At 38.9% G+C, this 27,995-nt stretch overlaps 1 protein-coding gene and 1 pseudogene across 1 annotated transcript in view; one reads left to right on the forward strand and one right to left on the reverse strand.

Annotated features, from left to right (window-relative positions):
* Positions 1-27,995, reverse strand: part of CPA6 (carboxypeptidase A6) — a 324,809-nt gene that overhangs the window by 137,748 nt on the left and 159,066 nt on the right. The gene's annotated exons all lie outside the window — the stretch shown is intronic.
* Positions 10,218-10,883, forward strand: LOC106635039 (nascent polypeptide-associated complex subunit alpha-like; annotated as a pseudogene).

The following is a 27,995-nucleotide window of genomic DNA, read 5'->3' on the forward strand; positions in this document are numbered from 1 at the left end:
CTAGACTGTTCAGGGAATGATTTTCCAGGGATAGATTAACCAGGTCTTATACTTCTACCAATGAAAGCATTAATTACTCCTCCCCAACAAACACACACACACACATAGGAGACTAGGTGGAAGAAAAGACCCAGACAAGTCTTATTTGTGAATTCGGCCTCAGGACAATGACACTAGCCTGCCACACACCCCTGCACTATCCCACTGCCATGATGTCCTACCATCTCTCCTTTCTAGGGTAGAGGATTTAGATTTAGCAATATACAATCTTCAGATTTTTACCCATGTTCTCTCATTAAAATTTTATAGGAAAAGGAGGCCTGACTGTCCATTGCCAATATTCCAAGCCCACTCAAGTTTTGCATGTGTGAAGAAACAGGCAAACTTTCTTTCTTATTTATTCTATTCTGTTTGTCCTTTTAAGGCTTTGATGAACCTTAGTATAAAACCTTTCCATATCACAGCACACAACTGTAGGCATCATTCTCTGAGCCATTCAGAGAAGGCAACAAGATGGGAAATTTGTCTGTAGCCTCATAAACAGGATTCTATACAATGGGGCTTTCTACTGCTAATAAGTTGGACAAAATATATATATATATATATATGTATACACACACACACACACACACACACACACACATATATATAGTGCTTTTATAAGAGAGGCCCCAAGGAGCTCTCATGTAACTTCTACCATGTAAGGACACAGTGGGAAGATGCCATCTCTCAATCTGGAAAAAGCCCTTACTCAACAGACGTCAAATCTGTTGGCACCTTGATCTTGGATTACCCTGAGTCCAGAACTGTGAGAAATAAATGTTTATTGTTTACATCACCTACTCTTTGGTATTTTTGTTAGAGCAGCCCCAGTGGACTAAGACAGTTGGTATCACATCTTCTTGTATTTCCGGATATGTGTGTGTGTGTGTGTGTATATATATATATATATATATATATATATATATTTTCCAGATGTACTTTTGGCAGGGATATGGTTGCAAACCACAGCACAAGGAAATGGAGGAATACTCTAATTACAAAGGAAACACTGCATCTCCCAAAGGGCTCGCTAGACATTATCATCATTTATGACACAGGGCATTGTTAACCTGATATACACTCTTCCTCAGTGGGACAAAGCTACACCTTCTCAAACTTCCTATCCTTTAGTACACATAGGAGCAAGGAAGAAATACAAAGCTTTCAAAGGTAGGAAATAAGTTAACAGTCTTCTGCAAGTCCTTTGATCTTCACAGAGGCACAGAGCACTGGTTCCCGTGATAGGGAAAACCTTTGTATAATGCAATAAACTGTGTAAATAAGGGAGGTAGGGAGCAGAGACACAAGGGTGAGGGGCTGTAGAATCACTGCTCATTCTCATTCTTTTCTCTTCCTTCTAGAAGTGGCTGGAAAAGGGGGGAAAGGGTTGAATTGGAGGAAGCTGAGATTTGCTGCCTTTTCAACTGTTCCTGCCTTTTAAACTTGGGTATTTGCATCCTATGTGGGATACCAGCTGACACTAGGGCCTTGAGCAAAATGGAAATGGGTTGCTAGGCCACCTCCCATTTCCTTTCGTAGTCCTTTTCCCACCTGTTCTGTGACTCATCATCTTTATGCTCTCCCCTGCTTAGCCCCATCCCTATTTCTGTTTATGTGGACATTATAACCAAAGCCATTTTCCCTGCCCACATTTAAAACAAATAATTATCATTTGGAGAGTAAATGGAGCTTGGCCTACCCAACTCTGATTATTTGAAATCATATTATAAACAAAAATGTGGATGATTCTATCTAGTTAACGACATAAAGACAACAAAATCTCCTTTTAAAATTCCTATTCTAATTCATCTTACACGGAGTAGTCCAATTAATCATTCTGTTACAACCACTGTCAGTGTCTCTACCATACCCCCCAAATTTATAATTACTACAAATTGCTTATAGAACAAACTTCAAAATTTTAATCTTGGTGATTTGAAGCTCTCCATTACTTTAGTTAAAAAAACTGGTTGCCAGGAACTCCACTAGGCATTGCTGAGAATACAAATGAGGAACGGGACAAAATATGGTTTCAAAGTACCTCCCCATAAAGCATTTAAAGGAAAAACAGCAAAGAACCCTGGCTTGGCAGACACCTTTTCAATCAAGTCATCACAGTGAGTATCATCAGTCGTGGCACACATAGAAACTCATGCTACTTGATTGGATACGATGAAAACATAGCATGATTTTCTTGTGTTCCTGCCAAAGCAGCATAACAAGATTCTAGTCACGAGGAAACGTCAGACAAAGCCAAACCAAGAAACATAACTTTGAAAGAGCTGGCATGAAATCTTCAAAAGTATCAAGGTCATGAAAGTCAAGGAAAGACTGAGGGAAACTAAAGAGATATGACAACTTAATCCTATTGTGTGATTCTGTACTAGATGCTTTTACTATGAAGGCCATTATTGGGAGAATTGGTGAAGGTTGAGTAGGGTCTGAGGATTAAGTAATATATCGATGTTAATTTCTGATTTTGAAGGTCCTATTGTGATTATTAGGAGAATGTCCTTGTTTAAAGGAAATGTACTCTAAAGAATTCAGCGTGATGGGGCATCTTACTTTTCGGTGGTCCAGAACAAAATTTCTTTATACTACACTTCCAAATTTTCTGTAAGTTTATTTCAAAATAAGAAGCTATTAAAAGGTATGCTTTCCATTTACTATTCTGCTTCTATATAATGAAAGAAGGCTGAGCAGCTAGGACACTATTAGCAATTGCCTAGATGATAGTAGAGGAATGGCTGTTGGAATGGAAGGACGTGAGCCCATGAGAGTTTATAATGGTGAATTCTACAGGTTTACAACAGAAAATTAGAGCTCAGGTGATCTCTGGGAAGTTACAGACTGTTCTGAGATGTGGTCTTCTGCAGAGAGAAGAGCACTGTCAATATGATGAGGGGAACCAGAAGCTGCTAGTTCCTTAGATGAGTTTTAAGTCCAATTTTCCCCATCTAGGCCTTTCCAACCTCAAATACATAAACATGTACTTTTTGGCTTATTTTGTCTTCTTTTCTCTCGCTGTACCTTTATCAACTCTCTAGGTCTCTGTCACTTCCTCCCTTCACAGTGTACTTGGGCACTCATAGCCTTATATTTTTTTCAGGTTTTGGTTAAGATTTGCGCCCTTCCTGGCCCTGACAGAATGTCTGACACAAGCACACAGCCAGTATTTGGTGGTTGAAAGCGCTAAGCCCTCCTGGTGGCTGTTGTAAGGCAGATGCTATTACCAATGCAGCTCCTTACTCTGCATTCGTTTTGTGGTTCTACATACAGTTGGTGCTATGTCTGACTGTGTCCTCCCAACTTCATATATTGAATCCTAACCCCCAAGGTGATGGTATTAGGAGGTGAGGCTTTTAGGAGGTGACGCTTTTGGGAGGTGATTAGGTCAAGAGCGTGGAGCCCTCATGAATTGGATTAGTGCTCTTATAAAAGAGGCCCCAATGAGCTCTCATGTAACTTCTTCCATGTAAGGACACAGTGGAAAGATGCTGTCTCTCAATCTGGAAAAAGCCCTCACTCAATAGATGTTGAATCTGTTGGCACTTTGATCTTGGATTACCCTGAATCCAGAACTGCGAGAAATAAATGTTTATTATTTAAGCCACCTACTCTTTGGTATTTTTGTTAGAGCAGCCCCAATGGACTAAGACAGTTGATATCACACCTTCTGGTATTTCCTGATATACTATATTGCAATGGTATGGCCCTCTGTTTTCTCTGTATACGTTTTGTCTCCCCCAAAGGATCGTAAGCTCTTCCAGGGCAGATCATGGGTCTCCATAGCAATGATCACTGTGATGAGCATGGAGTAGTTGCTCAATGAATGTTTGTAGAACTAAACTGAGTCAAAAATTAGAATGAAGAGAAAAAAAAAAACATAACCAGGGCCAAATAGGATGTGACAACATGCTTTACTTATTTAATTAAAATAGGAACCATAAAAATGTATGTTTTGGTGTTAACTAAAACAGAAAGTAACTGTTCCTGAGTAAATTAAACATGCTAATCAAGAACACAGATCTGGAGACAGCTGCCTGGGTTGCATTTGACTGATGGTTCTGCTTCTTATGAGCTCTACCTTCCTGGGATTATCAGCGTCATTCACTGCCTGAGGTTTTTGTATTAAGTGAGATCATATATGTAAAGAACATGAGTGACTGGCGAATTGTAACAACTTAGGAAGGTTAGCTAAATATCACCTTTTTTTCTAAAAATCTTGGACAGAACATGGGAAAGCACAGCTCTGAAATTCTTTCAGGGAGGTCATTCTTTAAGAGGCCTTAGCTGGGAAACCTGCTGTTGGAACAACCCATCTGGAGTTTGGGTAGGGAGAAGGAATCTCATATCCAGCTCCTTCTGACTACCTTTACACAAAAGTAGGCTGTGGGGCTCAGGGACGATTGATTGATACAAAAAGATCTGAGATTGTATAGCCTTAAAATCTCACTCCTTTCCCCTAGGAAGGCCACTTCCCTCCAACTTCTTTTCTCATGCTTTCTCTTTAAATCTGCAAATCTGCATGTTTAGTCCATGTCCTTCAAGGCTGTCCTTGATACTAATTTTACTGATTTCTACCACATTCTATGAGTCACAGTTAGAATTATTTATCCACCTTCCCTCACTCCCATGACTGAAGCAGTCATCTTAGGCTGCAAGGCTATTCCATATTTTGCGGTACGTGTAGCTCATTGATAAGTTGCCTCTTCAAAGGTTTCAATATGGAAGAACATTTCACAGTGCTATATACTGGTCCTAATATACTTCCACTGAATGGATGTTAGGAGGTCCTGGGGAAGGGACTTTGCATAAATTGTTCACAGCTGTATATCCAGGATGTAGAAGGGCACCTGCCACATGATAGGTGATTAGCATTGCAAAAATGATATCACTGCCCCAGAAGAGTTTATCATCTTGTTGGCAAGACAAAATCCATGAATAGGAAACAGAAAGCACTATGCAACTGGTCTCTGGTTCTAGGATTAAAGTTTGCCATTTCCTGGAGAGGTCTATAGCGGTAAAACCCAGATTTTTCTCTGTAGTCTCTGCCTGTGATGCTCCTAAAAATTTTTTTGTTTGTTTGTTTGGGGTTTCTTTTTGGCAGCCTGTGCTTCTATTTCTTTCTCTGGGATGCAAGCTGAGCAGCGACGATTAAAAGTATTCTTTATTTTTTTTTTTTTTATGTTTTGGATATAGAGAACTACATCTAAGGTGTTAGCTTATTTAATTCAGGCCTCCTACTTGTGACTCAAGAATATATCCTTTTACAAAACTGAATTCTTACACAAGTGAGTTCTCAAGGTCATAGGAAGAGCGGTACAGAGCTGAATCAAAGGCACAGAATGTTCTTGTAGCTGTCATACCAGTAAAATTATACTCATCATTGTCCACTAGAAGAGAAAAATGTCTATGTTTCCAGCCACTATTTCTGCCTAAAGTGAATTTTCTAATTTAAAAAGGCTTAATTCAGCTCTTTTCATACATTAAGTATGATGTCAATGTATTTTAATTAGGGATTAATATTGCTGATAGATTTCTGTGGTTTCTTTTTATGTAAAATGATCTGTAATGTGACAATATGCCTATCCCAATTAAACAATGATCAAAACATTCAGCTGCAAACAACAAAAGATAACACTGTCGTTATGACAAATAATCCTTATGAAAGGATTTTCATAGGATTATTTGACTCAATGTCAAAACACGCTTACTGAAAGATGAACTGAGAACCGCAGCGTGGTCTTCTAAGTCATTTAGTATGTAACATGTGGTCGGATCAGTTACGCCATCTGAATTAAGCTAGAGATGGCTATCTAAATCAGCATGACCCCAAAACAAATATATTGGATAATGGAGAGCAGGTGGGAGGCAATGAGAGAGCAAGAATTGGGACTATGCCACAGCATTTTTGTTTTGTTTTGTTTTTGTTGTTGTTGTTGTTTTTTTAGGATCTTGCTCTGTCATTAGGTATGTTGTAAACTGCTGCAGAATCCTCCTCAAAACCCAGATGTAGAGATTGGGACTGTCTGTAAATACTTCAAAGGAGAAAGAAAAAGAGGATAATGGGACGCAGAAAAACAAAAATGACAAGAAACGTTCTGTCAGCAGCATGCGATTAAAAAACCCCATACAGATCTGGCAGAGCACGGTTATTTCTGAAAATGACACTCACTTTGAAGGCTGTTCTTTTAGTCAGACCTCTGTTAGGCTAAGGACCTCTCCCACTGCTGACATGATAGATCAAAGGAAGCACCTTGCACTGTCTGAGGTGCATGACTAGCACAAGTCACTACAGACACAGAACAACAGAGCAGGCAATGGACGTGCAGCCAAATCACCGTCACAAAATACCACTTCTTTCACTTCTTACAGGATAAACTACCTTGAAAAAGACCTTTAGGACTGCATAGTCAAGGATAGTTCCTTGCCAAACTGTTTAGTTTTTTTCCCAAGAGAAAATAGAATGAGCAGGTCATTACTTGGTATGGATCAATTTCTACTCTGAAATGTGGTTTTATTTGTAATGTCAGTTTGTCTCAGCACCTTGACTCTCAGGAAGATGAGATCTCTCTGAGATGTCATCTTCACTTTGAAAAAGTTTTCAAAAAATATCAGGCTTCTCATATGCCACTTTGGAGAATGCCTCCTGCAAATACTTGGATAACAAGGGTCACCATGACAAGGGAAACATCCTTTCTGTTGCCAAGACCAAATTAAATTTTCAGAGAGAATTTCACTCCTAAATGGTTACAGCTGATTCATGATTTTCATTTCTTTGCCAGACACTCAAATGGTTTCTGAAGGGGCTTCCAAGGCAAAAGCAAATCCTCACCTCTGGATAAATAGCTCAAATCTCAGAGGAGATAATAGCCAATTCTCCAGTGTTCTCTTGTTTGGCATTCTCCTCTCTTCCCATTGTCATTTCAATAGTATTAGTCATTAGTTTTCCTGCAGAAGAACATCTTCCTCCAAAGATAATGCTGTTTGGATATAACACTATTGGTCCTGACTCATTGCTGCCCTGTTCTGACCTTGCACTCACCTTCCCTCTTGCACTGGGATGGGCATCTCCTCATAGTGTACAGTGTCCCACCAGCAGGTAATGTCCAGGAAGCTGTCAATGTCCATATCTGACAGCTGAGCCTCCACCTTCTCAATGCCAATGGAGTGAATCTCCAGTCTACTTTATCAATCCACTTTAAGGACAATATCTTGTGTCACCTCTAAAACATTAAATTTGAATTTCTCACTCTTGGACCACAAGTTCCTGGCTATGTTTTCACCTTTTGGATTTTTAATATCATTTAGATATCTAGTCCCAAGATACTTCTGCTGTCTCCTGACTTCCATTCCCTGTTAGTCTTCATTCTTTCTCTACCCAAAGTGGACATTTTGGTTGATAACATGTACAACTATCTCATGGTCTAGCTGCATGCTGCACCCTCACCACCAAACCCTAACCCTAGATCAGTATGCCAATTCACCCTCTCCATCCCTATGCCCAGAGAGCAGGAGCTGCTGGAGAAGCACAGGGAATGTGTAGATTGGTTCCAGTGCATGAACTCTAACCTCTTCAGGATGCTTAATATTCATGTACTGCAGATAATCAAATGATATGCCCAGGAATGGTGGGAAAGTAGAAGGCTGTTCTTTATATAAGAATAGCCATTGTTTGGAGTGAAAGGTGGCCACTCTTTAGGCCACAGTATGTAACATAAACTGTGACCTGGCATGAAAAGGCAAGTTGAACACCCTGCACTAGCAATCTGGACTATAAGAATGGAAAAAATTTATCAGTTGGCACTTGGACAGACTGAAAGAGGAGCAGGCATGTAGAGAGTAGTAGACTTACAGTAATGGTAGAGGAGAGCCTCTACCTTACTCACCTCTTTCTTCTTAAATGTGTATGATTATTCAGACAATAGGGTCAAGAGAATAGACAAACCTGTGCAACTCCTCTCTCTTATGGGATATCAGATACATGGGCCTGGCCAGGGCAGATTTAGGTCTTGTGAGACCTGAAGTTCATGCAGTTTTGAGATGTCCTCTTAAAAAAGAATAGAAATTTAACACAGGCACAAAAGCAATCAAATGCATTTAAAAATTGCTGCTTTGTATTGAGCTACATAATGGTGTAATCAAACTACTCTTATATGGCAATCATTGACTTACCAATGAATAAACATAGGAGTTTTGCCACCAAAACATTGCTTTCTTCAGGACATTTAACTGGGTCAGTGGCAGTTTTGTAATGCTTTTTGTCTGGAGGTCAGCAAGATGGTGGAAAAGGAAGTCTTGGGTTTCATTCCCCTCCACAGGAAAATCAACTAGAACTATTCATAGACAAAAACAAACACCTTGGTGAAAACCCCAAAACATGGGAATAAACCTGAACCACTTGTGTGTTCCATGGAATTGAATAAAAATCTACATTGAAAGGGCAGGATAATCAGTCTCACTTTGACTATGTCACCCCTCTGCCTTCCATAAGTTGGCACAGTGCCACACAGGGTACTCCCCAGGGCTCATAGTTTCTACAGTGAGAAAAGATAACCAGGGAAGTGGACAGCCAGCTTCCCTAGCATTCTGAGATGCTTCTCAGGAAGCCCACTCTGTCCTCACCTCACGGGGACTGAGGAACATAGGGGAAACAGTGCAGTTAGACCACCTGGGGTCAGGCAGAAACAAAGCAAGGAGGTGAGGCCCACAGAGATCTGCACACAGATTTTTGTGAATGTACCTATCCTGCTGGATAGAAGAGCCTAGCCAGCTGCCTCACCTGAATTCAGGGCAAAGGGAGCAGCTCAGGCTTCTAGATAACCTGAAAGCAAACTCTGTCTGCCCGGGGTCAGTACGAGCTGGCCCATCCACAATCATAGGCTAGACTAACTAGTGAAGGTCTATCCCTGCCAAAGAACTCCTGTAAAAGCCAGGAAAGTTGGCTTTCTCTACAAAGCCATAAACACCAATGCAAAGACATAAGGATTACAAAGATTTAGGAAATCATGATACCTCCAAAACAAACAAACAAAGAAAAAAACAATGAGAAAGCTCCAGCAATGGACCCTAGAGAAAGGTAGATCTATGAAATGACAGAAAAAATGGAGAATAATCTACTTTTAAAAGTTCAGTAAACTTCAAGAATATATAGATAAAAAATTAAATGAAATTCAGAAAATACACAAACAACACCAGAAATTTGACAAATAAATAGAGACAATACACAAAGAAACAAATAGAAATTCTAGAGATGAAGATTACAATGACTGAACTGAAAAATGTAATAGGAAGCTTCAACAGCTGGCTCAATCAAGCTGAAGAATCAGTGAACTCAGAGGCAGAACATTTTAAACTACTTAATCAGGGAAGCAAAAAGAAACAAGAATGAAAAAGATGAAGAAAGCCCATGGGAATTACGTGACACCATCAAGAGACCTAACCTATGCATAATAGGCATTCAAGAAACAGAAGAAAGAGAAAAAGGGCCAGGAAGAGTTTTTTTTATTATTTATTTATTTAGAGGCAGAGTTTTGCTCTTGTTGCCCAGGTTGGAGTGCAGTGGCACGATCTCGGCTCACTGCAACCTCCGCCTCCCGGGTTCAGGTGATTCTACTGCCTCGGCCTCCCTAGTGGCTGGGATTACAGGCACCCACCACCATGCCCAGCTAATTTTTGTATTTTTAGTAGAGAAGGGGTTTCACCATGTTGGCCAGGCTGGTCTCAAGCTCCTGACCTCAGGTGATCCACCCGCCTTGGCCTCCCAAAGTGCTGGGATTACAGGTGTGAGCCACTGTGCCTGGCAGGAAGAGTGTTTTTTTAAAAATAATGAATGAAAACTTTCCTAATCTGAGGAAAGAAGGTAACATCCAGGTACAGGAAGCACAGAAGTCCCAATTAAATTCAACTCAAAGAGGAGTTCACCGAGATATACAATAATCAAACTGTCAAAAATTAAAGACAGAGTTCTGAGAGCAGAAAGAGATAAGAAATATATCATATACAATGAAGTCTTAATATGACTGTAGATGGAATTCTCAGCAGAAGTCTTGCAGGCCAGGAGACAGTAGGATAACATATTCAAAGTGTTGAAGAAAAAGAAGACTGCCAATGAGGAATACTTTATTCATTACTTTCTGCCACCATCTTGGTTCCATGTTCCCCCCTACAAAATGCCCAGTAAAGACACAGGAACTGTCTCTGCTATGGAGCATAAGTAGCCAGAGCCACAGGCTAAGACAGGGTCTGTAACAGAATCTAACAGTGATGAATCAGTACCAGAGCTTGAGGAACAAAATTCCACACAGGCAACGACCACATAACAAGCCCAGTTGTCAGCAGCAGCTGAAATTGATGAAGAACCAGTCAATAATGCAAAACAGAATTGGAGTGAAAAGAAGGCACAGAAGGTTATATCCAAACTGGGTTTTAAGCAGGTTACAGGGGTTACTAGAGACACTATTTGGAAATCTAAGAGTACTCTGTCATCACAAAACCAGATGTCTGTAAGATCCCAGCTTCAAATACCGACATAGTTTTTAAGGGAAGCTGCGATTGAGGTTTATCTCAGCAAGCACAGCTAGCGGCTACTGAGAAATTCAAATTTCAAGGTGAAGCTCTCTCAAACATTCAAGGAAACATGTAGCCTCTTCCAACTGTACAAGAGGAGAGTAAAGAGGAAGTTGATGAAACACGTGAGGAACTTGATGAAACGTGTGAAAATTAAGGACACAGAATTGGTCATGTTGCAAGCAAATGTATCAAGAACAAAGGCAGTTCAAGCCCTGAAGAACAACAGTAATGATATTGTTAACGTGAGTACGGAATTAGCAATTTAACCATCTGAAAACAAGAACTTTTTTTTTCGGTGTTTCAAAAGAGTAACTGCAGCTTGAGTTGAAATTTGTACTCTTTTCTATCATTAATAAAGTTATGGTTTCTTGTTAGATAAAAAGGAATATTTTATCCAGAAAAGCTGTCTTTCAGAAGTGAGGAAGAAATAAAACTTCCCCAGACAAATAAAAGCTAAGGAAGTTTATCACCACTAGACTTATCTTTACAGGAATTGCTAAAGGGAGTTCTTTAAACTGAAACAAAAGGTTGCTAAATAATAACGCTGAACATATGAAAGCACAAAACCTAATGGTGTAGGTAATACAGAGCAATAATCAGAATACTCTAGTACGGTAATAGTGATATATAATTATATTCCGACTATGAGGGTTAAAGGGCAAAATTGTTAATAACAACTAGAGCTAAAATAAATTATCAAGGGATACATATCACAAAATGATGTAAATTCAGACATCAAAAACATAAAATATGGGAGGGGAGTAAAAGTTTAGAGTTGTACGCAATAAAAGTTAAGCTGTTATCAGCTTGAAATAGACTGTTATAAGATATTCTGTGTAAACTTCATGATAACCAAAAAGCAAAAGTAAATAAGAGATGGAAAAAACAAAATTTAAAAAGATTCAGAACATACCACTACAGAAAACCATCAAATCACAAAGGAAGACATCAAGAGAGGAAGAAAGAAACAAAATATCTATAAAACAACCAGAAAACAATGAACAAAATGGTATTTGTAGGTTCTTACCTAGCATTAATTACCTTGAATGTACATGTATTAAATTCCCCAATTCAAAGACATAGAGTGAATGAATGGATAAAGAAACAAGAGACAACTATATGCTATCTACAAGAGATTCACTTCATTTTTAAGGACACACATAGACTGAAAGAGAAGGGATGAAAAAAGATATTTCACAAAAAAGGAAACCAAAAGAGAGCAGAGGTAGCGATACTTGCTTGTATCAGACAAAATAGATTTTAAGCAGAAAATTATACAAAGAGAGAAAGAATGACATTCTATAATGAAAAAGAGGTCACTTCATCAAGAGGACATAAAAATTATAAACACATGTGCACTCCACAGTGGAGCACCTAAATATATAAAGCAAATATTAACGGATCTGAAGGGAGAGAGAGATTGCCATTCAATAGCAGCAGGGGACTTCAATACAGTGCTTTCAATATAGAACAGATCATGTAGACAGAAAGTTATTGAGGAACCATTGGACTTGAAGAACTCTTTAGATCATATGGAACTAACAGACATATGCAGAACATTCCAGCCAACAGCAACAGAATACACATTCATTTTAAGAACACAGAGTACATTCTCTAGGGTAGATCATTTGTTAGGCCACAGGACAAATCTTGGCAAATTTAAGAAGATTGAAATCATATCAAATATTTTTTCAACCATAATGGTATGAAACTAAAAACTAACAACAGGAGAAATTTCAGAAAATTCACAAATAAATGTCAAAAAACATACTACTTAGCAATGAAGGTCAATATAGAAATTAGGAAATTAAAAAATATCTTGAGACCAATGAAAATGGAAACATAGCATACCAAAACTTGTGTAATGCAGCAAAAGCAGTTGTAAGAGGAAAGTTTGTAGCAATAATGCCTACATCAAAAGAGAAGAATGTTTGCAAATAAACAATCTAATATCACATCTAAAGGAAATACAAAAAAGAAGAACAAACTAAGCCCAATGCTAGCAGAAGTAAAGAGTAAAGACCAGGACAAATAAATAGAGACTAGAAAAACAATATGGAAGATTGATTAAACTAAGAGTTGGGTTTTTAAAAAGATAAACAAAATTGACAAACCTTTAGCTAAACTAACCAAGAAAAAAGAAAAAAGACTAAGATAAAATCAGAAACGAAAGTGGAAACATTACAACTGACACCGCAGAAATACAAAGAAAAATAAGAGACTATCATGAAAAATTATAGGACAAGCAATGGAGAAACTTAGAGGAAATAGATAAATTCCTAAACATATACAACCTGCTAAGACTGAATCACAAGAAATAGAAAATCTGAACAGACTGATAATGGAGTGAGGAGACTGAATCAGCAATAAAAAGTCTCCCATTGTTATAGTTTGAATATGGTTTGTTTATTCTCACCAAAACTCATGCTGCAATTTGATCCCTAATGTGGTGGTGTTGGGAGGTGGGCTCAATGGCAGGTGCTGGGGTTATGGAGGCAGATTCCTCATGAATGGCTTGGTGCCGTTCTCCTAGTAGTAAGTTCTTGCTTTTGAAAGACTGGGCTAATTCCCACAAGAATGGATTAGTTCCTATGAGAGGAGGCTATTATAAAGCCAGAATGCCCCTCAAGTTCCTGGCTCTGTGCCCATGTCTGCTTTTCCTTTGATCTTCTCTGCCATGTTGTGATGCAGCATGAAAGCCCTCTCTAGAGGTCAGGGCCATGCATGACCTTAAACTTCTCAGCCTGCAGAACTGTGAGCTAAATAACCTCTTTTGTATATAAATTACCCAGTCTCAGGTATTCTTTTATAGCGACACAAAATGGACTAAGACACCCATTAAAGAAAAATCAAGAACCTGAAGTCTTCATGACTGAATTCTACCAAACGTTTAAATAAAAACTAATACTAATTCTCTACAGACTTCCAAAAAAACTGAAGAGAAGAGAATACTTCCAAATTCTTTTTGCAAGGGCAGCAATAACCTGACAGCAAGGCCGGACAAAAATATCACAAAATAAGAAAACTACAGACCAATATCTTTGACGAATATAGACGCAGAAATCCTCAACAAAATGCTAGCAAACTCAACAGTGCATTAGAAGGATCAATCACCATCAAGTGGGATTTATTCCTGGGATGCAAGGATGGTTCAACATTCACAGATCAATAAATGAGAGACACCATATTAACATAATCAAGGAAAAAGCATGATTATTTCATTAAATGCAAAAAATGCATTTGACAAAATTCAACATCTTTTCATGATAAAACCACTCAACAAATTAGGTATAGATAAAATGTATATCAACACAATAAAAGCCATATATAACAAGCCCACAGCTAACATTATACACAATGGTGAAAAATTAGAAACCTTTCCTCTAAGATCCTGAACAAGGCAAGGATGTTCATTCATGCCACCTCTATTTAATTTAGTATTGAAAGTCCTTGCCAGAGCAGTTGGTCAAGAGAAAGAAATAAAAAGCATCCAAACAGGAAAGAAGAAGTTAAATTGTCACTGTTGGCTGACAACATGATCTTATACATAGAAAATCCTATAGATTCCACCAAAAATCTGTTAGAACTGATATACAAATTCAGTAAAGTTGCAGAATATAAAATTAACACACAAAGATCAGTGGCATTTCTCTACATTCACAACAAACTTTCTGAAAAAGAAATCAAGAGAACAATCCCATTTACAATAGTTACAAAAAATGAAACACTTAGAAATAAATTTAACAAAGAAAGTGAAAGAACTGTACACAAAAAACTATAAAATATCAAGGAAAGAGGCCGGGCACGGTGGTTCACCCCTGTAATCCCAGCACTTTGGGAGGCCGAGGAGGGTGGATCACGAGGTCAGGAGATTGAGACCATCCTGGCTAACACGGTGAAACCCTGTCTCTACTAAAAATACAAAAAATTAGCCAGGCATGGTGGTGGGCACCTGTAGTCCCAGCTACTCGGGAGGCTGAGGCAGGAGAATGGCATGAACCCGGGAGGCAGAGCTTGCAGTGAGCCGAGATCACGCCACTGCACTCCAGCCTGGGCGACAGAGCAAGACTCCGTCTCAAAAAAAAAAAAAAAAAAAAAAAAAAAATCAAGGAAAGAAACTGAAGAAGACACAAATAAATTAAAACATATTCTGTGTGTTCATGTTCTGGAAGAATTAATACTGTTAAAAGATCTATACTACCCAAAGTGATCTACAGATTTAATGCAATTCATGTGAAAATCTCAATGTCACTTTTCGTAGCTGTAGAAAAAGCAAATTTGGCAGGGTGTGGTGGTTCATGACTGTGATCTCAGCATTTTGGGAGGCCAAGGCAGGCAGATCACTTGATGTCAGGAGTTCAAAATCAGCCTGGGCAATATGGTAAAACCCCATCTTCACTAAAAATACAAAAATTAGCTGGGCATGGTGGCACATGAGAGTAATCCCAGCTACTCTAGAGGCTGAGGCAGGAGAATTGCTTGAACCCAGGAGGTGGAGGTTGCAGTGAGCTGAGATCATGCCACTGCACTCCAGCCTGGGCAACAGAGTGGAGACTCTGTCTCAAAAAAAAAAAAAGCAAATTGAACCACAAAAAACCCAAATAACCAAGGCAATGATGAACAAAAAGAACAAAGCTAGAGGTATCACACCAACTGTAGTTGATTTCAAACTATACTACAAAGTGATAGTAATTAAAAGAGCATGGTACTAGCATAAAATAGACACATTGACCAATGGAACAGAACAGAAATCATAGAAATGAATCTGTTCATCTATGGTCAATTAACTTGACAAAGGTGCCAAGAATATACAATGGGAAAAGGACAGTCTGTTCAATAAGTGGTGATAGGAAAACTGGATATCCATATGCAAAAGAATAAATTTGGACCCTTATCTCACCCCATATACAAAAATTTAACTAAAAATGGATTATAGATTTAAACATAAAACCTGAAAACCACTGGAAAAAAACATAGGGGAAAAAACTACATGACATTTCTCCAGGCTACGATTTTTTTTTTTTGGGTTTGGTTCCAAAGGCATGGGCAATGAAAGCAAAAATAGACAACTGGAATTACATAAAAATAAAAACTTCTGTACAACAAAGAAAACAATTAAGAGAGGGAGGACACAGACTACAGATTGGGAGAAAATATTTGCAAGCCATACATCTAATAAGGGATTAATATTTAAAATATGTAAGGACCTCAACTATATAGAAAGAAAACAAATAATCCAATTTAAAAATGGGCAAAGAATCTGAATAGACACTTCTGAAAAGAAGACATATGAATGGCTAACAAATACATGAAAAAAATGTTTGACATTATTAATCATTAGGGAAATGCAAATTAAATCCACAATGAGATATCACCTCATACCTGATAGGATGGCTATTGCCAAAAAGAGGAAAGATAACAAGTGTTGGCTAGGGTGTGGAGAAAAGGGAACTCTTGTACACCGTTGGTGGGAATGTAAATTAGTACAGCCATTATGGAAAACTGTATGGTGCTTCCTTTAAAATCTGAAAACAGATTTACCATATGATCCAGCAATGCCACATATGGGTGTTTCTCTGAAATATTTAAAGTCAGTATGTCAAAGACATGTCTACACTCCTATGTTCATTGCAGCCCTATTCACAATAGTCAAGATACAGAATCAACCTAAGTGTCCATCACTGATGAATGTATAAAGAAAATGTATATATACACAATGGAATACTAACCTACTCAGCTTTAAAAAAGGAAGAAATTCTGGGCTGGGTGCAGTGGCTCATGCCTGTAATCCCAGCAGTTTGGGAGGCCAAGGCGAGAGGATCACCTGAGGCCAGGAGTTCGAGACCAGCCTGGCCAACATGGTGAAACCCTGTCACTACTAAAAATACAAAAAATTAGCCAGGCATGCTGGCAGGTGCCTGTAATCCCAGCTACCTGGGAGGCTGAGGCAGGAGAATTGCTTGAATCCCAGAGGTGGAGGTTGCAGTGAGCTACTCCAGCCTGGGCAACAGAGTGAGACTCTGTCTCCAAAAAAAAAAAAAAAAAAAAAAGGAAGAAATTTTGTCAACATGGATGGAATTGGAAAAAATCATGTGAAGTGAAATAAACCAAACACAGAAAAACAAATAACACAAGACAAATAATACATGTTCTCACTTGATTTTGGTATTGAAAACAATTGAATTCATGGGAACTGAGAGTAGAATGGTGGTTACCAGAGGCTGAAGTTTGGGGGAATGGGGAGATGATAATCAAAGCCGCAGTTGCATAGTAGGAATAAGTTGGATTTTTTTGAGATCTACTGCACAGCATGGTAAATACAGCTAGTAATTGAGTACTGTACATTTTAACATTACTTAAGACAATAAATGTCAAATGTTCTCATCACAAACATTTCAAATATTTGAGGTGATGGATAAGTTTATTAGCTTCACTTAACCATTCCATTGTATTAAAAAAATCCTAGCATAACTTTATACTGCATAAATATATACAACTATAATTCGTCTATATGTATATAATTAAAAAAAACATTTTATCTGGAACCACCAGACTTAATCAGGTCAAGATGTGCTAGCTGCACACTAAGATTTGATTTGATACATTGGGATGTGTAAAACATATGACCACTCACATAGACATAAATCCCACTGCTTGTAGAAGTGCTATAGGTGTATGCTCTAAAAATGTAGAAATCTAATTGGACATAATTTCTATAAAATATATGGTGCATTTGGAATCATATGTGCTCCACTATCAAGCATATTTCTGACAGCAGGGAATGTTCATTTTGACAAGATGGTGATGAGAAACAAATCTTTTTCTTACAATTATACATATCTGATGATATGAAGAACATTCTACAGAGTGGCTTCTGACTTCATAAATTTCAAACCTTGCTTCTTTAACTCTGCTTATGGTACTGAGTGCTATAGGATGCATTCTTATCACTTTACAATGTTTCCCCCAACATAAAGCCGCTGTGTTGTGTGTTGGCACGGTGGGTGGAAGGAACAGGTAGTATAACTATAGACCAAGGGACTTCAAGTCTTAGAAACTTTTTTTTATTTTTTTGAGACAGTCTTGCTCTGTTACCCAGGCTGGAATGCGGTGGCACGATCTTAGCTCACTGCAACCTTCCGCCTCCGGGGTTCAAGCGATTCTCCTATCTTAGCCTCCCCAGTAGCTGGAATTACAGGCGCCTGCTACCACACCTGGCTAATTTTAGTAGAGACTGGGTTTCACCATGTTGGCCAGGCTGACCTCGAACTCCTGGCCTCAAGTGATCCTCTGCCTCGGCCTCCCAAAGTGCTAGGATTATAGGCGTGAGTCACCCAGCCCAGCCTGAGTCATTTAAACGGAATCCCATTTAACCCAAACTAATTATATCCCAAATTCCACTTTAGCTGAATCCCCTCAGTACCATGACCATTTCAAAGACATGAGGGTATGAGTGACAGATGGTAACTCTAAGTGGAATGAGACATCAGTCTAAACAGATAAAACATTTTACTTTTATATGTGAGCATGTGAACACATGGGAAGGGCCTGTCCAGGGAGGGGTCCTAAAGGTTAAGCTTCATTAGCTTTGTAGTAAATTCATCTCCCCATCTGGGCTTGAAAAGCTTGCCTAGCATGTAATCTGGAGGTTCCTAATAGGGAAGATTCACTACTCCCATATACTGATTGAAGAATAGGCATCTTTCTTACGCTCTTCGAAGCGTAAGAAAGATGGCTAATTTTTTGTATTTTTAGTAGTGACAGGTGTAAGAAATATTCAGGATCCAAAAAGGTAATAATTGTCTTTTGTATCACATGTGATATTAACATTTCTTGAAAGCAAAAGGAAAGCACGAGTTAACTGTAAACTGCTGCCTAAATTAAGCAGTAAAAATAATTCCATAAGAGAGTAACTCACTCCCAGGAGAAATAAATGTCATTTAAATAATATGAATGAAGAGTACCTGTGTGTCAGGCAGAACCACCCTGAATGTTTGCAGCCCAGGGGCTGTATCCTGACCTCAGGCCTCTTGCTGATAAGTAATTTCGAGTCATGTGGGATAAGAAATATGTTGCAGTCTACGAATCGTCTACCCAGTACATCAACTCACCTGAGATGATAAAATTGTTCCCTTAGAGCAGGATTTAGCAAACATTGTCTATAAAGAACCAAACATAGTAAATATTTCAAATATTTATGGAGGCTAAAATTTGAATTGCATAACATTTTCATGTGTCACAAAATATTTTTATTTTGATGTTTTTAATTATTAAAAAATATAAAAAATTTTTTAGTTTGAAGGCTGTACAAAAACAGGTGGCATGTCAGATTTTGCCCTGGACTGTTGTTTACTGACCTTTGTTCTAAAATATGCAGAGAAAAGATTTGGGATTAAGCTGATGGCGGGTTTAGAAGGACACCACTTTTCTGTTCTGCATTTCTATGCAGAAGATATTTCTCAAATTACAAATAATGCAGTATATCAGCTGTTTGGTAGGCACCATGCTGAAGATCTAAAATGAATGATGCGGATCTCCTCCCTCAAAGTGCTCAAATGTAACACAATCACCTTCCCAACCCATGACTTTTGATTGGCTGTTGGTGATTTGGCTTGTCTTGGCTATTGGTTTGAATTAATAGTGTATCTTATAGGGACACGGTACCAGTGCAGCACCATGGGCACAACCCAATTTGGCACGAGATCCCTGGCAGCCAAGTGGGCAGCACCTTGATTACCAAGATGGACTGGCCACCCTGTCTGCATCTGCTGTCCTCTTCCTGCCACTGTGCTCCTTACGGGTCCCTGTTACTATAATGAGTTTTGAAGTTCAAGAAGCTTTTGCACAGAAAGGATTGGTTCCAGTTACTTGCATTTTCAAGAAACATCAATTTAGGAATAAGTAAAAACATCATTTACATAATGAAAAAAACATGTTACATAATTAAAAACATCATTTTCATTAACTTAAGTTCAGCATATAAATCTTATTAATTCCATTTATAAATCTATATCTAAAATAAGAATTTTACCTTTCCTTGCTCTTTGATTACTGTTTGATTAATTTAAGTAACACAGGATAAACATCCTTAAATAATCAGCCTGTAGTTTATCAAATTCCCTTAAGCATTTTATACTACATTTGTAAATTTATTCAACGAATTTTACTTCAAATGCCTGACCAGACAAGCCTACCACCCGAACAATATAACCTTTAATATATTTAAACAATGTAAATTAAATGTATAAATATAGAAACCCAATAGTTCTTTTAAGCATTCCAACTTTCAACTTAAAAATCATATGTTTAGGCTGGGCATGGTGGCTCACGCCTGTAATCCCAGCAGTTTAGGAGGTCGAAGTAGGCGGATCACCTGAGGTCAGGAGTTCAACACCAGCCTGGCCAACATGGCCAAACCCCATCTCTACTAAAAATACAAAAAAATTAGCCAGGTTTGGTGGTGGGTGCCTGTAATCCCAGCTGCTCGGGAGGCTGAGGCAAGAGAATCACTTGAACCCAGGAGTTGGAGGTTGCAGTGAGCCGAGATTGTGCCACTGCACTCCAGCCTGGGTGACAGAGTGGGACTCTGTCCCCACCAAAAAAAAGAAAAAAACCTAAGTTTATAATCACATATTTTAAAGTGAAATCCCCCAACTAATCCATCAGATTATCATGTCAAATTCTCTTAAACATTATAAGCATAATAAATACCAAACACATAGATTGTTCCAGTGATTATAAAACCTACACTTAAACTTAATCCCCCAAATACAAATAATATGGGTCAAACTACCTTCACCAAGTTTTAAACATTCTAGGGTAGAAAGACTTTTAAGTTGGGGTCAGCAAACTGACCTGCCATATCTGGCCTGCTGCCTGTTTTTCTATGGCCTCAAGCTAAGAATGGTTTCTGCAGTTTTAAATAGTTAAGAAAGAAAAGTAAAAGAAGATGATTTCAACACCCATAAAGGTTTATATGAACATAGTTATGCTCATTCGTTTCCACATTGGCTATGGCTGCTTTGGGGCTACAACATCAGAGTTGAGTGGTTAACACAGAGACCATATGGTTTATTTCATATGGTAAATATTTCAAACCGAAAATATTTACTCTCTGTATCTTTACAGAAAGTTTGTTAACCCTCTTTTTTTTTTATTTAGAAGAAACCTAAATAAACGATCATTGCAACAGAAACTTTTGCCTGAAAGGAATTTGGGACCAAAGGCAGAGAGTGTCTTTCAGAAGGTTGTTTATTGTCCACCTTCCTCCACTTACCCAGAGCACTAACAACAGAGGTTGAGGACAGGAAAGAAGGGAATACAAAGGGGAGAAAAACTCTCTTTTGGTGTAAAAACAGAGATCCCCTCCCACCATATGGCCACCTACCCTCCCCCTTCTCCAATGCAAGTGATACTGATTCTGAGCAGTTTAGAGCCTACTGGCAGCTGTTAAGCTGTGGGGGTGCTTCTCATAGCATGCTTAGGAGGAAGTGGTACGAGAGGGTGGTTTCCCTAATCCTTCTACCAACACAAGTTGAGATAGCATCATTTAGGTGAGAAGAAAGTTCTGACCCTTTGATTGCCATTAGCTTTGCCTTTCAGTAACCTCATGAAAAGAATTGTTGAGATGCTTCCAGACTATTATTCAGGGTCCAGTTTTCCTAGTTTAGAAGCCTCAATGTCTTTAAAGTAAGAAAAAAATAATCAAAACTGGGTTGCATTTTAGTCTCTTGTTTTTGGGGTTTGGCAAGAGTATGTTTACCTAAGTTGATAATAAAGTCAGAGATGGGGGCTTGCAGATTTAATTGGAAATAGTTCTTGAAATTGAGTGAGTGTACGTACATGCATGTGTGAGCATCTATTGACTGTTATGTCCTTCAAGCATGAATTAATTAGCACCTTGTGGTTACCATGCCAGCCTGGAATATTCAAGGTAAGTTCAGCTGCAATGGATTTAGCAGGAATCAGGCTCTGACCATGCTGAGTCACAGCACCCCCAAAGTTAAAAAATACCAAATGCATGACAGTGCTCCCATGATTGGTTAATAGGGTGGTAGTCATTAGTTCATCGAGATGTCTTATTTAAGGGGAATGTGTTGGTGGTCTTAGTTTTATGGCCCTGAAGTAAGAACCAGATGCCAGGTATAGTTTCAGTTTAGTCACCCCCAAGTGTTATGGGCCCAGAGCGAGGGGAGTAGCACTCCCGAGTGGGATGATGATTTCTTGGAGGTTGGTAGATTAAGAGACCAAAAATTGGTAGAGGATATCCATGTTGACGAGCGATGTCTTGACTGAAATGTGCTGTGTCCAATGAATGAGTATATGTACTATGTAATATTAAGTAATATTAAGTAATGTAAGATTTACAGTACTGATCAATATCCATGTGAGGTAATGTACGGTTAATGACAGTGGATGTGTGACAGTTGATTAAGGGATTATTAGTACATGCTTATATGCATGTGGACTGGATTTTGAATGTATTGTTAAACATGAATGTACTATGTACTGTTAAGCATTTATATACTATATATTACTCATTCATGGGGACTAGCCGTAATGTACAAAGTACATAAAGGCACTATTACAATAGTGCTAGTTGATTAATACTGACATGGTAGTCAAAGTATATGCTGAGAAAGAATTCAGGGAATCGTTTAATTAGAATTTCAGCTTTGGGTGTTAACGGTGAAGCAGGATATTTTTTCCCTGAGTTGTCCTGGGGAAGGATCCTCCATTTCTGGTTTACAAGACCAGAGTATTGAATTATACTACAAGAGCATCTTCATTTAAGCAGTTTATTTTCAATTAGGCCAGAGAGTGGCATAAGGGTAAGGATGATAGAGAAGTACACAATAGATGCTGTCTGCTCGGTGGTGATAAAAGGGTATTGGACTGGCTGTCCCCCAACTCATGTGAGTGTAAATAGGTCAGCCACTAAGATTCAGAATAGGCCTTTACTCAATGGTCAAAATATTATGCTTTGTTGTTTGGACATGTGAAGTACAGGAATAACTGCCAGAATGAGAATGGAGAACATAAGGGCCAGTATGTCTCCTAGTTTATTAGGGAAGGATCGTAAGATTGCATAAGCAAACAAAAAGTACCAGTCTGGTTTAATGTGGGGTGAGGTGTTGAGGGGGTTGGCTAAAGTGTAGTTATCTGGGTTGTTCAGGAGGTCAAGCAAAAATAGTACTAGAGTTATTAGAAGGAGCAGGAGAAAAATTAAACCTAAAACATCTTTGGTTGTGTAGTGGGGTGGAAAGTTATTTTGTCAGGGTCTGATGAAACCCCTGAAGGATAATTAGATCCTGTTTCATGTAGAAATAAAAGGTGAACAGCTGCTAGAGCTGTAATGATGAAGGGTAAGATGAAATGGAAGGCGTAAAATCATGTAAGGGTGGCTTTGTCTACTGAGAGCCCACCTCAGATTCATCGCACAAGGTCAGTTCCAACATATGGGATGGCTGATAGATTTGTAATTATTGTTGCACCTCAGAATGATATGTGGCCTCATGGGAGCACATAGCCTATGAATGCTGTCACCATAGTTGTGAGTAGGAGGATAATGCCGATGTTTCAGGTTTCTAGAAATGCAAATAATCCATACTATAAGTCCCGGCCAACGTGTAAGAAGAGGCAGATGAAAAATATTGAAGTGCCATTAGCATGAAAATAGCAGACTATTCAGCCGTAGTTTATATCTCGGCAGATGTGAGTGACTGAAGAGAAGGCAGTTGAGGTGTCTGATGTGTAATGCATGGCTATGAATAACCCTGTAATGATCTGGAGGGTTAGGCAGGCACCAAGAAGTGAGCTGAAGTTTCATCATGTAGAAATTTTAGATGGTGTGGGAAGATCGATGAATGAGTGACTAATAATTTTTATTAGCAGGTGTGTTTTGCGGGGATTGGTCATTAGCATTCTTATAGTTGAAATACAATGAAGATTTTTCATGTCATTAGTCATGGTTATAGTTCATGTGGGAATAATGGCATATACTGCATTTTTATTAAGTGTCCTTTTGGTTATAGGGTTTGCAGGTTTCTCTTCAAAACCTTCTCTTATTTATGGCTAAGATTATTATTAGCTAGGGCTAATTATCAGTGGTGCTGTAGGTTGTGGTATTGTGTTGAATTTTGGTGGGGTTTTGTGGGGTTGACAGTCTTTATTTATTTGGGTGGCATGATGGTTGTTTTTGGTTATACTACAGTGATGGCTACTGAGAAGTACCCTGAAACATGAGGATCAAGTATTGATATCTGAGTGGCTTTATTATTAGGATTTTTAATGGAGTTGATGCTGGTTTGGTGAATAGTTTAGCACGATGAAGTGGGGATCACGATTGATTTCAATAGTGTAAAGAGTTGGATGATTTTTGAGGGTGAGGGGGCTGGGTAGTTGCGTGAAGATTCTGTGGATGCAGCTGCCTTGTGCAACTATGGGTGTTGGTTAGTGGTAGTTGCTGGTTGATCATTATTTGTTAGTATTTATGTTGTGATTGAAATTACTTAGAGTAACAGATAATTAGGAGTAGGGCTAGAAGGGATGGAATAAAAAAGGAGACAAAGTAGAGTTTAATTAGGCCTGAGTAGATACCATAATGGAGGGTGAAATTTGGGTTTGTGTGATGGTCTTCGGTATAGATTTTTCTAGTCAACTTGGGTCTAGTAGAAGTGAGGCTGGATTTTGGCTTGTGAATAGGCCTAAGTGGGGGATTGTATGGTGAATTGTGGCTGAATAAAATCCTAGTATGTTGGAGAAGTTGAAAGTCTGTAGGGGGTGTTTTAGTTTAAGATTATTAGTTATAAAATTAAGTTCCATTGCTAGTGAGAAACCTAAGATGGTCACACCAAGGGCTGTGAATTTCAGGTGGAGTGGCATGGTTGTTTGTGGGGATGAAACAGGAATGGTACTGCTGGTGATGAGGAATCCGGCGAAGATGCTACCGATTGTTAGGCGCTTGAGTTATTAGGAAGAGGTTATTTTTGTTAATAGTAATTAGAGTTATGAAGCGAAGTTGTCCTATTAGTGCACGAAGAAAATAATACGGGTACTATAGACAGCTGTCAAGGAGGTGGCAATAGGGTAATAAAAAGGGCTCATGGCCAGCACAGTGGCTTATGCCTGTAATCCCAGCATTTTGGGAGGCTGAGGCAGGAGGATCATGAGGTCAGGAGATCGAGACCATCCTGGCCAACATGGTGAAACCCCATCTCTACTAAAAATACAAAAAAACTTGCTGGGCATGGTGGCATGTGCCTGTAATCCCAGCTACTTGGGAGACTGAGGCAGGAGAATCGCCTGAACCAGAGAATCAGAGGTTGTAGTGAGCTGAGATCGCACCACAGCATTCTAGCCCAGGAGACAGTGCCAGACTCGGTCTCAAAACAAAAAGAAAAAAACAAACAAAAAAAGTGCTCAGGGGTTGGTGTATGATGTGTTTGCAGTTTCAATGATGAGGTCTTTAGAGCAGGAGCCTGTAAGGAAAGGTATACTTGTAAGTGCAAGTGTGCCGATAATAAGGGAGGAGGAAGTGAGGGGCAAAGTCTTGAATAGCCCTCCTATTCTTTGGATGTCTTGTTCATCACTGAGGCTGTGGATGATGGACCCTAAACACATAAATAATATAGCTTTAAAAAAGGCGTGGGTGCAGATGTGAAGGAATGCTAGGTGTGGCTGATTAATGCCTATTGTGACTATTATAAGGCCTAGCTGACTTGACGGAGAATGTTATGATTTTTTTTGATATTGTTTTGTGTTAGAGCACAGATTGCTGGAAATAAGGTAGTAACAGCCCCCAGACATAATGTAAGGGTTTGGATTGATAAATTATTTTCTGTTAAAGGGTAGAAGCAGATGAGCAGGAAAACTCCTGCTCCGACTATAGTGCTGGAGTGGAGTAGGGCTGAGAATGGGGTTGGATCTTCTGTGGTGATGCAAGTCAGGGATGAAGGCTGAATTGAGCTGACTTTCCTGCTGCTGCCAAGAGAAGGCTAATCAATGGAAGGGAGTTGGGGGTAGGATCTAGAATAAACATTTGTAGAAATTCTCATGTGTTAGAGGATGGGAGGAACCATGCCATAGCTAAGATAAAGCCAACATCTCCGATGTGGTTGTACAGGACTGCTTGGAGGGCTGCTGTTTTAGCATCTGCTCGGCCATACCATCAGCCGATTAGCAAGAAGGATGATTCCTATGCCTTCTCATCCAATAAAGAGCTGAAAGAGGTTGTTGGCAGTAACCAGAATATTGTGATAAGGAAAATAAGTAAACATTTGGAAAACTCATTCATGTTAGTGTCTGAGTTTATGTATCATATTGAGAATTCTATAATAGATCAGGTAACGAATAGTGCTACTGGGATAAATATTGTAGAGAAGTAGTCTAGTTTGAAGCTTAGAGTTTGAGGGTCTGGATCATCATTCAATGTCAGTTTGAGATAATGACTTCTTGGTCTGTGCATATAAACGTTGTTGCAGGGATGAGGCTAATGATGAAGGCACATGTAATAGATATTTTTACATAATTTGGGTATGAACCTTTTTTGCAGGTGTTGGTTAAGGTAGCAGTAATTGGTAGGATTAAGGGGACTAGGGCTGTTGTAGCAGTGGAAGAATACATGCTTGTTACTTTTATTTGGAGTTGCACCAGTGTTTTTGGTTCTTAAGACCAACGGATGACTCTCATCCTTTAAAAGTTGAGAAAGCCATGTTGTTAGACATGGGGGCATGAGTTAGCAGTTCCTGCATATATTCTCGGTAGATAAGAAATTGAAGGCTTATATTGTTAGATCCACAATCTAATGTTTTGCTTAAACTGCAGCTACAGCATGCAAACCCCAAAATAATTTTAGGGTCTAAGGATAGTAGGAAGATAGGTGCTAGATGTATAAGTATTAATGTGTTTTTCTCGTGTAAAGGAAGGTTTGATATATTGATATGATATGTAAGTGTGCTTCGTTGTGATTAGCATACACAGGGAGTAAAGGGCTGTAATTAGTATATTAAGTCCTATAAGCATAATAGTGATATTTGATGAGGAGAGTGAGGCCATAGTCACAAAGAGTTCTTCTACTAGATTAATGGTAGGGGGTAAGGCAAGGTTAGTCTGATTTGCTAGAAGTCATCATGAGGCTGTTAGTGGGAGTAGTGTTTGAAGGCCTCAGTAAGTAATATGGTTCATCTATGGGCTCACTCATAGTTTGAGTTTGCTAGGCAGAATAGTAGGGATGAAGTGAGTCCATAAGCAATTATAGGGTGACCGCACCTGTAAAGCTCCAAGGGATCTGGATGAGAATAGCCATAATAACAAGTGCTATGTGGCTTATGGAGGAGCAGGCAATAAGTGATTTTAAATTGGTTTGTTGTAGACAAGTAGAGCTTGTCATGATTATTCCTCATAGGGATAGCGTGAGGAAAGGGTAGGCTATATGTTCTGTTAGGGGGTTGAGGATGAGAGTAAGTCGTATTATTCTGTAACTGCCTAGCTTTAGGAGTTCTGCTGCAAGTACTACCGAGCCGCCAATAGGGGCTTCTACGTGGGCTTTGGGGACTCACAGGTGAAGTCCATATAGAGGTATTTTTACTACAAAAGCCATGATACATGCCAGTCATAGAAGATTGTTGGATCAGGAGGTTAACAGCTCTTAGGTAGTAAGTATTATTACTACTATGTTTAGTGAACCTGAAGTATTTTAAGTATAAACAAGTGCTACAAGTAGAGGTAGGGATCCTACTAGTGTATAAAATAAGAAGTATGAGCCTGTGTTAAGGTGTTCTGTTTGATTACCTCAGCGGGTAATGATAATTAGGGTAGGAACTAGCATGGCTTCAAAGAGGATATAGAATATAATTAGTTCTGTGGCTGTAAATGTTATGATTAAATAAGTCTGTAGGGAGATCAGCATAGAAATATAGAGCTTTTTTCATGGAAGTGACTCATTAGGTAATGTTGTTGCTAGAATTATAAGAGGTAGCAGTCAGGTTGTTAAGATTAGAAGGGGTGATGTCAGTGGGTCAGGAGAGACAATTAATGAGAAGTTGGATGAGTTATCATTGAGTTGGTTAAAAAATAGTAGGCTGATGAGTAGGCTGTGGGTAACCATGTTGATTCAGATTATAGAATTTTTAGAGAACCATGTTATTGGTAATAGTATGATTGTTGGAATAATAATTTTTAGCATTGAAGTAAATTTAGATTTTGTGTGTAATCTAGGCCATATGTACTGGAGATTGAAACTGGTATGGCAAGGGCCACTGCGGCTTCGCAGGCAGCAAATACTAGGAGGATAATGGGTATTATGTTTGCTAGAGTGAAATGTGAAGTCCTTGAAAGCCTGTGGCTATAAATAATGTGGAGCCGTAGATTCCATCAGA

The sequence above is a fragment of the Pan paniscus genome, chromosome 7 (genome assembly GCF_029289425.2).
Source record: "Pan paniscus chromosome 7, NHGRI_mPanPan1-v2.0_pri, whole genome shotgun sequence".
NCBI classification, from domain to species: Eukaryota; Metazoa; Chordata; class Mammalia; order Primates; family Hominidae; genus Pan; species Pan paniscus.